Here is a 13869-nt window from a genome sequence, read left to right on the forward strand (position 1 = left end):
CTATCCATATGAATCCCCATTAATACCCCAGTGCATTTTGACCCTTTTTCCTTTTCTGGTCTTCTTCAGGGGGGGTTTTAAATTCATTTGGGAATAGGAAAGTGGGCTTGTGTCGCATAGTTTGAGATAATAAAAACCGTTGCGTGCGGTGGTCCCACAATGTTTGCTCATTCCCTCTGTCACCTCTGGGCGCGTCCATAGTCCACGGGGCTTGCAAGGAGCCACGCATTTGGACCCAGTGGGGAAGGTGTAGGGCGAGGCGCTTGGTGGTTCTGACCCTTCCTGCATGTGTTGGCAGCCATCCAGGGATCACCTGAAGATCCTCAGGAAGCTGCACCTTTATTTATTGGAGTTAATTGCCTCTTGATCACAGGTGCTCATCTCCACCCCACAACAGCAATCCAGGGATCATCTGATGATTATCCAGTTCTGGGCACCATTCCTCAGAAGGGATGTGCTGGAACTAGAGAGGGTCCAGAATACGGCAACAAAGCTAATATAGGGACTGGAGGATCTCAGCTATGGGGAAAGACTGCAAGCACTGAACTTATTCTCTCTGGAGAAAAGACGCTTGAGAGGGGTTATGATTTCAATGTACAAATACTGTACTGTTGACCCCACAATAGGGATAAAACTATTCAGTGCAAGGGAATTTAAAAAGACACGCGGCCATTCACTAAAATTAGTAGAGAAGCAGTTTAACCTTAAACTGCATAAAGGGTTCTTTACTGTTATGCCCCGTACACACGATCGGATTTTCCGACAACAAATGTTGGATGTGAGCTTCTAGGCAGAAAGTCCGACCCTATGTATGCTCCATTGAACATTTGTTGTTGGACTTTCTGCCAACAAATGTTGGCTAGCAGGTTCTCAAATTTTCCGCCAACAAATTTTTGTTGTCGGACTTTCCGATCATGTGTACACAAGTCCGTTGCACGAAAGTCCACGCATGCTCGGAATCAAGTACGAGCCAGAAGCGCTCGGTCTTGTGAAACTAGCGTTCGTAATGGAGATATCACATCGGCTCGTCATACGTCTTGTACGTCACTACGTTCGTAATTGTTGGCCAACATTTGTGTAACCGTGTGTATGAAAGACAAGTTGGAGCCAACAACTTTCGAACAAAAATCCACGGTTTTGTTGTCAGAAAGTCCGTTTGTGTACACGGGGCATTAAAGAGGTAAGGATGTGGAATTCTCTTCCACAAGCAGTGGTTTCAGCGGAGAGCATCGATAATTGCAAAAAACTATTAGATAGTCACCTTAACACCCACAACATACAGGGATATACAATTTAATATAAACATAAAAGCACACACACAGGTTGGACTTGTGTCTTTTTTTTCACCCTCACCAATTATGTAACTATGCAAGTGGTAATAAACCCACAAATGTAATGTATTGCAGCTTACCAACCAGATGTAGTGGCTGCATTTGTTTTCTTTTTTCCCCCCTCTGTTTCCCCTGGTGATCTGGCCAGTAACACCCCTCCAGGCATCATTTTGTATGAATGCCTTTATTAAATCAACCTCATTGTGTTTACAGATAACTAGGCTTAACGCCTCAGCCAATTAGGGCCTTGGGTAGCCAAGAATCAGCATATTTCAGCAGTAGAGATCCTTTGCGATTTGCTGCAGCCAAGAAGCCTCTATATGTGAACCACATATAAATGCTTGACGTGCAGACAGCCTCAGCGATTTTAAGCCTGTCTTTGTTTTGTATAGCCTTTCTGGCCGTGGCTGAATTCAAGCACCTGTGATCCTACACTGATTCTTGGCTATGCACAGCCATAATCAGCCATGTGAATGAGGCCTATTTTTTTTTTTTTTTCAAAAATAATGTGTATTTACTACTACTTTTTTCTTTTTTTTTTTTTTTAAGGAAAAGTAAACTTATCCTTTAATAGGCTTATACTATTTTAATAGCTTTCCCAAACCTGTATGCTTTTTTTCTGCTGATTAAAAAGCTACTCTTGTGTTTTAAACTCTCTAATATAACGGAAAACCTTGAACGACCAGAGCATTATTGTAAGGGTTGCTACTTTTAGAGCCAATTTTCTTCTTCCTTTTTTTTTTTTCTTTAGGCTCAGTATCTTCTAAATGCATGCAAGCACTTTGTTGATATTACCATAATTTAGTAATTTGTGTGTGCTGCAGTAGTGAATTTCATACCAGTGGAGGGTAAGGAAAAGCTCTGCCTAAGGATTCATGTTTTTTGCAGTCATTGGGGAGGAATTTATCTTCTGGCTTATGATGAAAGAATAGCATCATGTGAAAGAGGCACCAACTTTACATCTGATTAAAGTCTGGTGCAGTGTGCCTTAGGGAAGACCATCTGGGATTGGCATGTCTCCCCTTCAATGATCTGATATCAGCCTGGCAGCCACTAACATGATTAATAGCATTCATCTCTAGCACATTATGAGCAAATTAAACTGCAAATTTGGTTTATGTGTGTTAGAAGATGGGCACAGTTTTGTTTGAAAAAGATTGTGAACCCTTTGAAGTTTTCAGAATTTCTGCATGGTTCTCTCCTAAACTTTTGTCTGATCATCTTTATTCAAGTAATATTGGGGATATTTTATAAACACACGCAGCATTGTCTGCTGTAACATTTTCTGATGCAACCTAAAATTCATTGGTTTTTCAGTAACTGCTAGCCTTTCTAGATCTTAGGTAGCAAAGAAGCCCCAGAGTTGCCTTACCTTCACCTTGCTTCTTAGACCCATGAACACAGATGTTATCAAGTACAAGAGATGCCAATAGGTCCTTAGATATCTCATCAAATTTTAGAGTTGTGTGGCTTACTTTTTTTTCTTCTTTTTTTGAATGATCCTTCAAAGGAAGATTTCGTGCAGTGGTGAAACTATTTTAAATTAACAGCCTTTTGGCTAAATAAAACCCACATCTTCACCCTTCTGTTCAGATGAGAGTTTGTTCTCCCATTGACAAGCCAGCAATGGCCCATTCTTCATTCACTTGTTTATTGATATTTGCAGACCCAATTTAGTAAATTTGTAAAATGCACGTCAGACAACTTGACCCGAGGAATCTTTGACCCAATGCCCTTACATACAGTGGTCTTTTAAACACGGGCAGATTCAGATAATCATATTGAGGTTCATCAGCTGTAAATACATGTTTTAATAAAGTTATGTTAAATTTCACATTTTTTGCCTTTTTAACCACTTTAATACAGGGCACTTTCACCTCCTTCCTGCCCAGGCCATTTTTCATTTTTCAGTGCTGTCAGATTTTGAATGACAATTGCGTGGTCATGCAACACTGTACCCAAACAACTTTTTTTTTTTCTTTTTTTTCCCACAAATAGAGCTTTTTTTTAGTTGTTTTTGATCACCACTGGGGTTTTTTTTTTTTTTTTTTGCGCTGCAAATAAAAGACAGAAATTTTTGAAAAAAAAAAAGTTTTTTCTTCGTTTCTGTTGCAAAACTTTGTAAATAAGTATGTTTTCTCTTTTACTGATGAGCACTGATTAGGCTGCACTGATGAGGCAGTACTGATTGGCACTGATGATGAGGCACTTATATGCAGCACTAATGGGTGGCACTGATATGCAGCAACGATGGGCACTGATAGGTGACACTGATGGGCACTGATAGGTGACATGGGCACTGATAGGTTGCACAGATGGGCACTGATAGGTGACACGCATGGGCAGCACTGATAGATGGCACGGATGGGCCGCACTGATAGATGGCAGTGATGGGCGACACTGATAGATGGCACTGAGAAGCACTGGTAGATGGCACTGATGGGCAGCACTGATCAGAAGGCATTGGCAGACATCACTGATGGGCACAGAGTGCCATCCCTAATAGGCACTTATTGGCATCCCTGGTGGTCTGCATTAATAATCAATGCGCTGATTGTCAATGCAGACCCCCCTTGCAAGAGAGCAGCCGATCAGCTTAGAGGAAGGGCGTCTCAAGAGAAGGATGGGGTTTTCATTGCTGAACTTCTTTTTGTGAATGCTAGCTTCCTAGCAGTTAGGATGACTCACTGAATTCAGTAATTTGAGAGTCATTGACCCAGAGCTACCATGCAGATCAAAAAAGTATGCATCTGCACTGAGGTATTGAACCAGAGGGTCATTATGACAGAGGCAACCAGCATTTCCTGCAATGGCAGCCTGCATGCTTCTCTCATATTATGTTTTCTTAAAAATACATTCCATGTTACATCTTGCTGCACTGTCATGCCCCAGCACATTGAGGATCCCTGTGGAGGTGGGCAGTGATCGTGTGCTATTTATCGGTGTTTTAGAGCTTAAAAGATTTTCTAGTCACACTGGCCTCTTCTATATACTGTATTTCTGGACCACAATAAATGTGGGAATTAATTTGCCATATTTATGTGAAACCTAACTGCCCCTTACCCTTATGTACTGTTAACCTCCCTGGCATTATGATTATTTCAGATTTTTGATGCTGAAAGCGGTACAATTATTTTGCATGGAAATTTGACGTTTTATATTGTAAGCCTGTAATTCTTAGAAATAACTCACTTAAATCTGTCCAAACAAGAGTCTAGTAGGCATCCCGGGTATGATAAAGTTTGAAAAACGAAATCATAAATTATAATGTAATAAATAACTATAATTATAACGAATAATAATAATAAAAATTTATTCAATATTGTAATCAAATCAAAAACACTAAAATTTGCTCAGTTTCAGAATTGTCACTGTCATTACTTTCAGTGTTTTGACGGATTTCCCCAAAAATCACTATCGCTCAATTCTGCAAGTGATTCTAATTTACTATCGCTGTTTTCTAGCTGGTCTAAAAGCACTTTTGACGTAAACGGACATTTTTTGGTTGCTATGGACAATCTCCAGTTTCCTGGCAGAAAGAATAGTATTTATAATATAAAACTGCATGCAGGAAACTGGACAAACCACTAGGGACAAAGGGGATGTGTAATTATTTGATACAGTACTGTAATCTGTAAGATTACAGTATACTGTATCTATACTGTGTTTTTGACGTTTTGAATTTGGCGTCGAACTCTGTCCCCGTGCGTCGCAACGCTCGCAGGGAACGGAGCTGGGCACTGTGAATCGAGCGAGACACGGCGGCTCGCAGATCACAGCGGGGAGACATTGCAGGATCCAGGGGACAAGGTAAGTAACCTCTACATGGATCCTGCGATGCGATCCCGAGTCTGGCTCGGGGTTACCGCTTTTGGTTCTGAAATTCCACCCCCGAGCCAGACTCGGGAATACCGCCAGGGAGGTTAAAGAGATTTATTTTAATCCTTTTCTGTTCAGTATACTAATTTGTAAAGTTTAAAAAAGAAAAAAAATGTATTGCAGGTAAAATAAAAGTCCCCTAACCCACCCATTTCATACTTAATTACAAATCCAAAGGGGTATGCTATTTTACCAATCCTAAATTAGGTCACCTCATCTACATTGTAAAGCGCTGTGCAAACTGTTGGCGCTATGTAAATCCTGTATAAAAATTACAAATATAAAGTCGATATGTCTACAGCAGCTGTTCATGTGTTGGTTGTTTGAAAATCAGGCAAATCTATTGCAATCTACACGGATGAATTCTCTCACGACCCCTCAACCACTTGCAGACCAGCTGCCGCAGTTGTACTGCGGCAGAATGCCACGGCTGTGCGAAACGACGTTATGTAACGTCGCTTCGCCCTGTGGCCACTAGGGGGCGCACGCACTCGCCCCCCGAGCCGATGCGAGTGCCTGGTGTTCACAATTACCTCCGGGCTCCCGCGATCGCCGCTGACACACGGAGAACCAGGATCTGTGTGTGTAAACAGAGTATGAATAGCGATCTGTCATCTCCCCTGCACAGTCCCCTCCCCTCTTCAGTTAGAATACACACCAGGGAACACATTAACCCCTTGATCGCCCCCTAGTGTTAACCCATTCCCTGCCAGTGACATTTTTACAGTAATCAATGCATTTTTATAGCATTGATAACTGTATTAATGCCAGTGGTCCCAAAAATGTATCAAAATTGTCCGATGTGTCCGCCATAGTGTCGCAGTCCCGATAAAAATCGCAGATCATCGTCATTACTAGTAAAAAAAAAATAATAATAAAAATGCAATAGAAATATCCCCTTTTTTGTAGACGCTATAACTTTTGCGCAAACAAATCAATATACGCTTATTGCGATTCTGTTTTTTTTTTTTTTTGTAGAAGAATACATATCGGCCTAAACTGAGGGGAAAATTTTTTTTTAAAAAAATATTTTTTTTTAATATATTTTTAGGGGATATTTATTATAGCAAAAAGTAAGAAATAATGCATTTTTTTCAAAATTGGCGCTGTTTTTTTGTTTATAGCGCAAAAAATAAAAACCTCAGAGATGATAAATACCACCAAAAAAAAGCTCTATTTGTGGGTAGAAAAAGGACGTCAATTGTGTTTGGGTGCAACGTCGCACGACCGTGCAATTGTCAGTTAAAGCGATGCAGTGCCGAATCGCAAAAAGTGCTCTGGTCAGGTAGGGGGTAAAATCTTCCGGGGCTGAATCGGTTAATATTGTTTGACAAGGGTAGTACCATATTTATCAGCTCTTTGTTTCTTTGATTGTCTGTTCTTTAATACTTGTTTTTTTTTTTAATTTTTTAATTTGTAAAAGCGATGGTAAAAATTACATTCAGTGATGAACCATATAATAATGTGATACAACATACCATATTGAGGAACATTTATGATGAATGATAAAGTGCCATTCAAATGAGAATAAAAATAGAAATATAAAAATAAAACGAAAATATAAAAAAATTGAAATTGAGTCCCAAAGGTCTGAACCTGTGATAGATCGTTGTATCGTGAAGTAAGTTCAAAATAGAATGTAACATGGGAATAGTCCCTCCTTATGATGGAATTAGTATTCAGAGGTAGGATGGAACAGCCATGATAGCACACAACACCAGGGGTGATGCAGCCTCCACCAAAGATAAGGGGTAAATACTCTTACCAAATGAAGTGGACTCACATGTCAGGGACAGTAAATCAATCTCGCTTAGAATGCCAGAACATGGAACTCCAATAATGAACCCTGCAACTCACACAGATGGAGATGAAGCTGGAACTCGAATGGTGGTCAATCCACATGTAAACACCAAAAGCCAGCCACTCTCATCCAAAGGAATATGGAAATTTAAGATACCAACATTGATCACAATAAAATTGTGACCACAGCAACGTGGGGAGCTGAAATCTGATGTGTTTCATCCCAATGGACTGCAGCTGGGGCATAGAACAGCTCCCCCATATTGCCCATACTTATAGAGAACAAGTACAAACAGAATGGACCAATCAGAGCGGCGTGGCTCTGCACATGGCACCAAGACAGGAAGCGCTACCGTCGGTGTGAGTTGCACGTCTCACTCTGATAATCCATGAGCAGAGCGCCGGTCACTTGGCCGTAAACGTGATGTCCAAGCCTCATTGTGGGCAAAGCGCAATCTCATCATCAGTGCAGTGACAGAGCTCATGACAAAACTCAGTCAGATCTACCAAGCCTCGTTTTTTAAATGAAAAGGAAATGCTGACTACACACGGACATGTTGGGCCAAGTGTCACCCTAAAAATAGGAGGCATGTATGAATATATGTAATAAAAAAGAAAAAAAAGGTTATTGGAGGCCCCATTTACCACCTATTCTATTCAACACAGGCAAATCAAGGAGATATTTAACAAGCACTGGAGGGTTTTTTTTCCATCAATGTAAGGGTTATTATCCATGTCATGAGTGTAATGTGTGTCTCCACAATGTTTGTGGGAGATGTAAAACAGACACATTTACATCTACAACTACTCAACATACTTATTCTTTTAAACACTTTACTACCTGTGCCACTAAGTTCATAGTACATCTGTTGACTTGTCCTTGTAAAAAGTAATACGTAGGACGCACCATAAAGACCTTCTTGGTGAAGGTCAATGAGCATTTGGCCAGCATCAAGAAGGGTCGCATTAACCACAGCGTCCCCCGTTATTATTTGAAACATCATAATAAAGACCCCACAAGAACCCAATTCCAAGTAATAGACAAATTTGTCCCACATTGGAGAGGTAAGTCTTGTTTAAGTGGGGTCTCTCGTCTTGAAACGTATTGGATACATGATACATAGGTCTTATACACCATTTTGGAAGAATGTAGATTGGTATATAAATTCCTTTATTAATCAAGCCTAATTACATTCCATGTTTCCGGTTACCATTCGGTAGATACTTTTTATCTATATGAATGTTATTTTTTATTGGTTCAGAATTGAATGTATGTACGATCCCACATATTGACTGTAAGATGTCCGTCATTGGGGCCTCAATATACATTTTTTCTTTTTATTACATATATTCATATATGCCTCCCATTTTTAGGGTGACACTTGGCCCAACATGTCCACGTGTATTCACCATTTCCTGTTCATTTCAAAACGAGGCGTGGTAGACCTGAGGTTTGGCGCGCACTCTGTCACTGCATTGATGATGAGATTGCACTTTGCCCACAATGAGACTTGGACGTCACGTTTACGGCCATGTGACCGGCGTCGCTCCGCTCGTGGATTATCAGAGTAAGGCGTGCAATTAACGCCGATGGTAGCGATTCCTGCCTTGGCGCCATGTGCGGAGCCATGCCGCTCTGATTGGTCCATTCTGTTTGTACATGCTCTCTATAAATATGGGCAATGTGGGGGAGCTGTTCTGTGCCCCAGTTGAAGTCCATTGGGACGAAAAGCGTCGGATTTCGCTTTTCAGCTCTCCACATTGTTTTTAGCTTGTGATCACAATTTTACATTTATGGATTGATGTTGGTATTTTAAATAAAACCCATCCATTTTGATCTATACCAAAAGGAGGCATCTTTTTCTTTCCATATTCCTTTGGATGAGAATGTCTGGCTTTTGATGTTTACACGTGGATTGACCACCATTCGAGTTCCCGCTTCATCTCCATCTATTGGAGTTCCATGTTCTGGCATTCTCAGCAAGATTGATTCACTGTTGCTGACATGTGAGTCCACTTCATTTGGTAAGAAAAATTTACCCCTTATCTTTGGTGGAGGTCGCATCACCCCTGGTGTTGTGTGCTGTCATGGCTGTTCCATCCTACCTCTGAATACTAATTCCATCATAAGGAGGGACTATTCCCATGTTCTATTTTATTTTGAACTTCAGGATATAACGATCCATCATAGGTTCACACCTTTGGCACTCTTAATTTAATTTTTTTATATTTTTCTTTTTTTTTTCTTTTTATACTCATTTAAATAGCACTTTATCATTCATCATACATGTTCCTCACTCTTATATGTTGTATCACATTATTATATGGTTCATCACTGTATGACATTTTTCACTTTATATGGTTTATCACTTTAGCGCTACATTTTGTTATACATCCTCTTTAAAATTTTGTCAATGTTTTTGTTAGCTGCTTTTATCACTATTTGGTTTAGCACAGTAATTTCACATATTATTGTAACAAAGAGAAGGCCTAACAACTAATGTCGCAAATTTCCAGGGATGATTGGTATCTTGTTTGCATTTCTGATAGTAAGAAAACTACTGAATGATTCAACTCATCCTTGTTTATTTTCAGAAGTAAAATTTTCTATAACAAGAAGGTTCTTTTGGTAGTGAAGAGTGATAAATTACAATAGCAGTAAAATGAAAGCACATTGATTCATATACTGATCTCTTTTGCTTATACTGTTTTGCCCTTGGATTTTAATATGAGTAAATAGCTTCCTGACCTCGGTGTGTTGTCTCAAAATATAACTGCTGCATATTCAGAATTTTCATTTATAAGATACATTTTGTTTAAAATATAACCTTTCTTAACCTGTTTGTGCAAAGATATGGAGGAAGTAGAGTTTATAGCTACTACAGAAAAATTGTACAGATGTTGCACTTAGAGGACAGAAACTGTAAAAGCTGTGCCCAGAAAAGAAAGTAGTGGGCAAATAACTCATCACCAGTATTGTCTGTAGGCTCCCTGCAGCTGATCTTTTTTCAATTACTGATATACAGTTGTGATCAAAAGTTTGCATACCCCAGCAGAAATTGTAACATTTTGGCATTAATATTGAAAATATGACTGATCGTGCCAAAAAGACTGTCTTTTATTTAAGGATAGCAATCACATGAAGCCATTTAATATCACATAGGTTTTTGGATCCTTTTTAAATCACAATGATAACAGAAATCACCTAAATGGCCCTGGAATGTTTGGCCTTGGTACATACACAGAAGGTGGCACAGACAGGTTAAAATGGCAATTAAAGGTTAATTTCCCACATTTGTGGCCTTTTAAATCACAATTAGTGTCTGTGTAAAAATAGGCAATGAGTTTGTTAGCTCTCACATGGATGCACTAAACGCTAGACACTGAGACATGAGGAGGTAGAAAAGAACGGTCAAAAGACCTGCGTAAAAAGGTAATGAAACTTTACAAAGATGAAAAAGGCTATAAAAAGATAACCAAAGCATTGAATATGCCAGTCAGTACTGTTTAATCATTTAATAAGAAGTGGAAAATTTGGGGATCTCTTGATACCAAGCCAAGGTCAGGTACAGTGGGGACGGAAAGTATTCAGACCCCCTTAAATTTTTCACTCTTTGTTATATTGCAGCCATTTTCTAAAATCATTTAAGTTCATTTTTTTCCTCATTAATGTACACACAGCACCCCATATTGACAGAAAACCACAGAATTGTTGACATTTTTGCAGATTTATTAAAAAAGAAAAACTGAAATATCACATGGTCCTAAGTATTCAGACCCTTTGCTGTGACACTCATATATTTAACTCTGGTGCTGTCCATTTCTTCTGATCATCCTTGAGATGGTTCTACACCTTCATTTGAGTCCAGCTGTGTTTGATTATATTGATTGGACTTGATTAGCCACACACCTGTCTATATAAGACCTTACAGCTCACAGTGCATGTCAGAGCAAATGAGAATCATGAGATCAAAGGAACTGCCTGAAGCGCTCAGACAGAATTGTGGCAAGGCACAGATCTGGCCAAGGTTACAAAAAAATTTCTGCTGCACTTAAGGTTCCAGAGAGCACAGTGGCCTCCATAATCCTTAAATGGAAGACGTTTGGGACGACCAGAACCCTTCCTAGAGCTGGTTGTCTGGCCAAACTGAGTTATCGGGGGAGAAGGGCCTTGGTGAGAGAGGTAAAGAAGAACCCAAAGATCACTGTGGCTGAGCTCCAGAGATGCAGTCCGGAGATGGGAGAAAGTTGTAGAAAGTCAACCATCACTGAAGCCCTCCACCAGTCGGGACTTTATGGCAGAGTGGCCGGATGGAAGCCTCTCCTCAGTGCAAGACACATGAGAGCCCGCATGGAGTTTGCTAAAAAAAATACCTGAAGGACTCCAAGATGGTGAGAAATAAGATTCTCTGGTCTGATGAGACCAAGATAGAACTTGTTGGCCTTAATTCTAAGCGGTATGTGTGGAGAAAACCAGGCACTGCTCATCACCTGTCCAATACAGTCCCAACAGTGAAGCATGGTGGTGGCAGCATCATGCTGTGGGGGTTTTTGCAGCTGCAGGGACAGGATGACTGGTTGCAATCGAGGGAAAGATGAATGCGGCCAAGTACAGGGATATCCTGGACGAAAACCTTCTCCAGAGTGCTCAGGACCTCAGACTGGGCTGAAGGTTTATCTTCCAACAAGGCAATGACCCTAAGCACACAGCTAAAATAACGAAGGAGTGGCTTCACAACAACTCCGTGACTGTTCTTGAATGGCCCAGCCAGAGCCCTGACTTAAACCCAATTGAGCATCTCTGGAGAGACCTAAAAATGGCTGTCCACCAACGTTTACCATCCAACCTGACAGAACTGGAGAGGATCTGCAAGGAGGAATGGCAGAGGATCCCCAAATCCAGGTGTGAAAAACTTGTTGCATCTTTCCCAAAAAGACTCATGGCTGTATTAGATCAAAAGGGTGCTTCTACCAAATACTGAGCAAAGGGTCTGAATACTTAGGACCATGTGATATTTCAGTTTTTCTTTTTTAATAAATCTGCAAAAATGTCAACAATTCAAGCCTAGGTGGACAAAGAAAAACAAAAAAATAATGAATGAATTAATTGCCAAGTATATGTAGAGGCAACGAAGGAATATTAGTACATTTGTTGAACTACGTCATGAATATTCGTGACAAGGCACAAAAAAATAACCTGTTTTGATGTAACTGGGAAAAAAAGCAGTTACTGTCGATATCTTCTAGTGTAATCCTTTCAGCAAATGCAATTTATATCTTCAACCTTCAGTAACGGTAAGGCAGTATCTAATAATGTGGACCGCAAGGATTTGAGGATGACTCAATTGCTATGTCTGACATGGAAAATCCTGACTCTAGAAAGGAGGGGTAAAATGTCACCTTTCTTCAATTGTGTATTCTTGTAGAGGTTATCTCTTCATAGCAGCAATTTCCTGTGTTTGATAAGCTGGCAAAGGACTTTTTTTTATTGTTGTAGGGGACTTAGCAAGGGATGTTGTCTATATGCTATAAAGGTCAATCAGCATTGCATTTGCTTGATAAGAATTGGAGAGCATTCAACTCTGAAGAGATTACATAAAATAAAATTAAGGAGCAAATTGTATTTTTAAAGGGTTGTCATCTTAACATGTTAAGAAAGGAACTTTGGTCTTTGAACAGCAGTGCTCGCGTAGCTAAAGTCAGATTGCAGTGCAATATTTGCTCATAAATAGTCAGTAAGTCACACATTGTGATATCTGCGCATGCAAGAAATTTTTCTGCAAGCAAAAAAGCCAGTGATTAGACTCTGATGAAATGGAGAATGGGAGGCTTAGGAAGCAAACCGGAGGTCAAGTAGGACCCCGGAATTCTGATAATACTTAATTCTTGGTAAATAAACAGGCAGATGACTAAAGAGAATTTTTAGTATATCTCCGGGGAAAGTAAAAGTCCTTCCTTGCAGTGGGTGTGGGCTACCCTTATACCTTTAGAAGTTAAATGCTTACTTAGGTCTAGGGGACCTGGAAAGCAGTTTTACTTACCTGATCCCCTACCATATCTGTATCCGACATTCACTAATACTCCAGAGGTGGACTTTGCCTCGGCATCCTTATGTCCAGCGCAGGGCTTTGGAGCTACGACCACTGAAGTGTAGGGGAAAAGAGGTTGTGGGGACAGGTCTAGAAGCATGGAGGAAGCCCTCAGCAAAACTGCTTTTCTCTTTTGTTCATTAATGGCCTCTTCCTATTCTTGACCATAGGTTATACTGCTCCCCACAGGCAGAAAAAAAGAAGCTGAGCACCACCTATGGGCAGTCCCAGCTGATAGTAAACCCACTCCCTGCTAGAAAGGTCAATCTCCTCCCTTCCCCATCACGGCACACTCTACTAGGGCAATTAGTGTCTCTTGGTTTTTCTGACATCAGGGGTCTATGCCTCGAGTTTGCAAGTTGGCTACCTGGTCATCTGTGTACACCTTTGCCATATTTTACAAAGTTTATGTTTGGACATCTTCGGATGCGTATTTCGGCTGCTAGGTTTTGCTTGCCCTACGTTTTAGGTTTTTATTCCACTTCTAGGGGACTTCTTGATGGTTTTTGCACATTCTTCCTGATTTCCCACCCCTCGCTGAGACACTGCTTTGGGAAGTCCCTAAGGTTAAAAATAGGGAAGAGACTGTGTCAATGAATGAAAGGAGAAATTTTTTTTTTTTTTTTGTTACTGTAAAATCCCTTTCTCTGAGTTCATTGACTGACACCCACCCCTCTTTTCTTTTATGCTACTGTATTGTGACTAGCTGAGCTTGCCTACAGCAGGGAGGGGTTTACTACCAGCTGGGACTATAGATTGTGCTATGCTTT

At 40.3% G+C, this 13869-nt stretch overlaps 1 protein-coding gene across 5 annotated transcripts in view; it reads left to right on the forward strand.

The window, feature by feature from the left end:
* PRIM2 (DNA primase subunit 2) overlaps positions 1–13869 on the forward strand; it is a 449872-nt gene that overhangs the window by 416102 nt on the left and 19901 nt on the right. The gene's annotated exons all lie outside the window — the stretch shown is intronic.

The sequence above is a fragment of the Aquarana catesbeiana genome, linkage group LG04 (genome assembly GCF_042186555.1).
Source record: "Aquarana catesbeiana isolate 2022-GZ linkage group LG04, ASM4218655v1, whole genome shotgun sequence".
NCBI classification, from domain to species: Eukaryota; Metazoa; Chordata; class Amphibia; order Anura; family Ranidae; genus Aquarana; species Aquarana catesbeiana.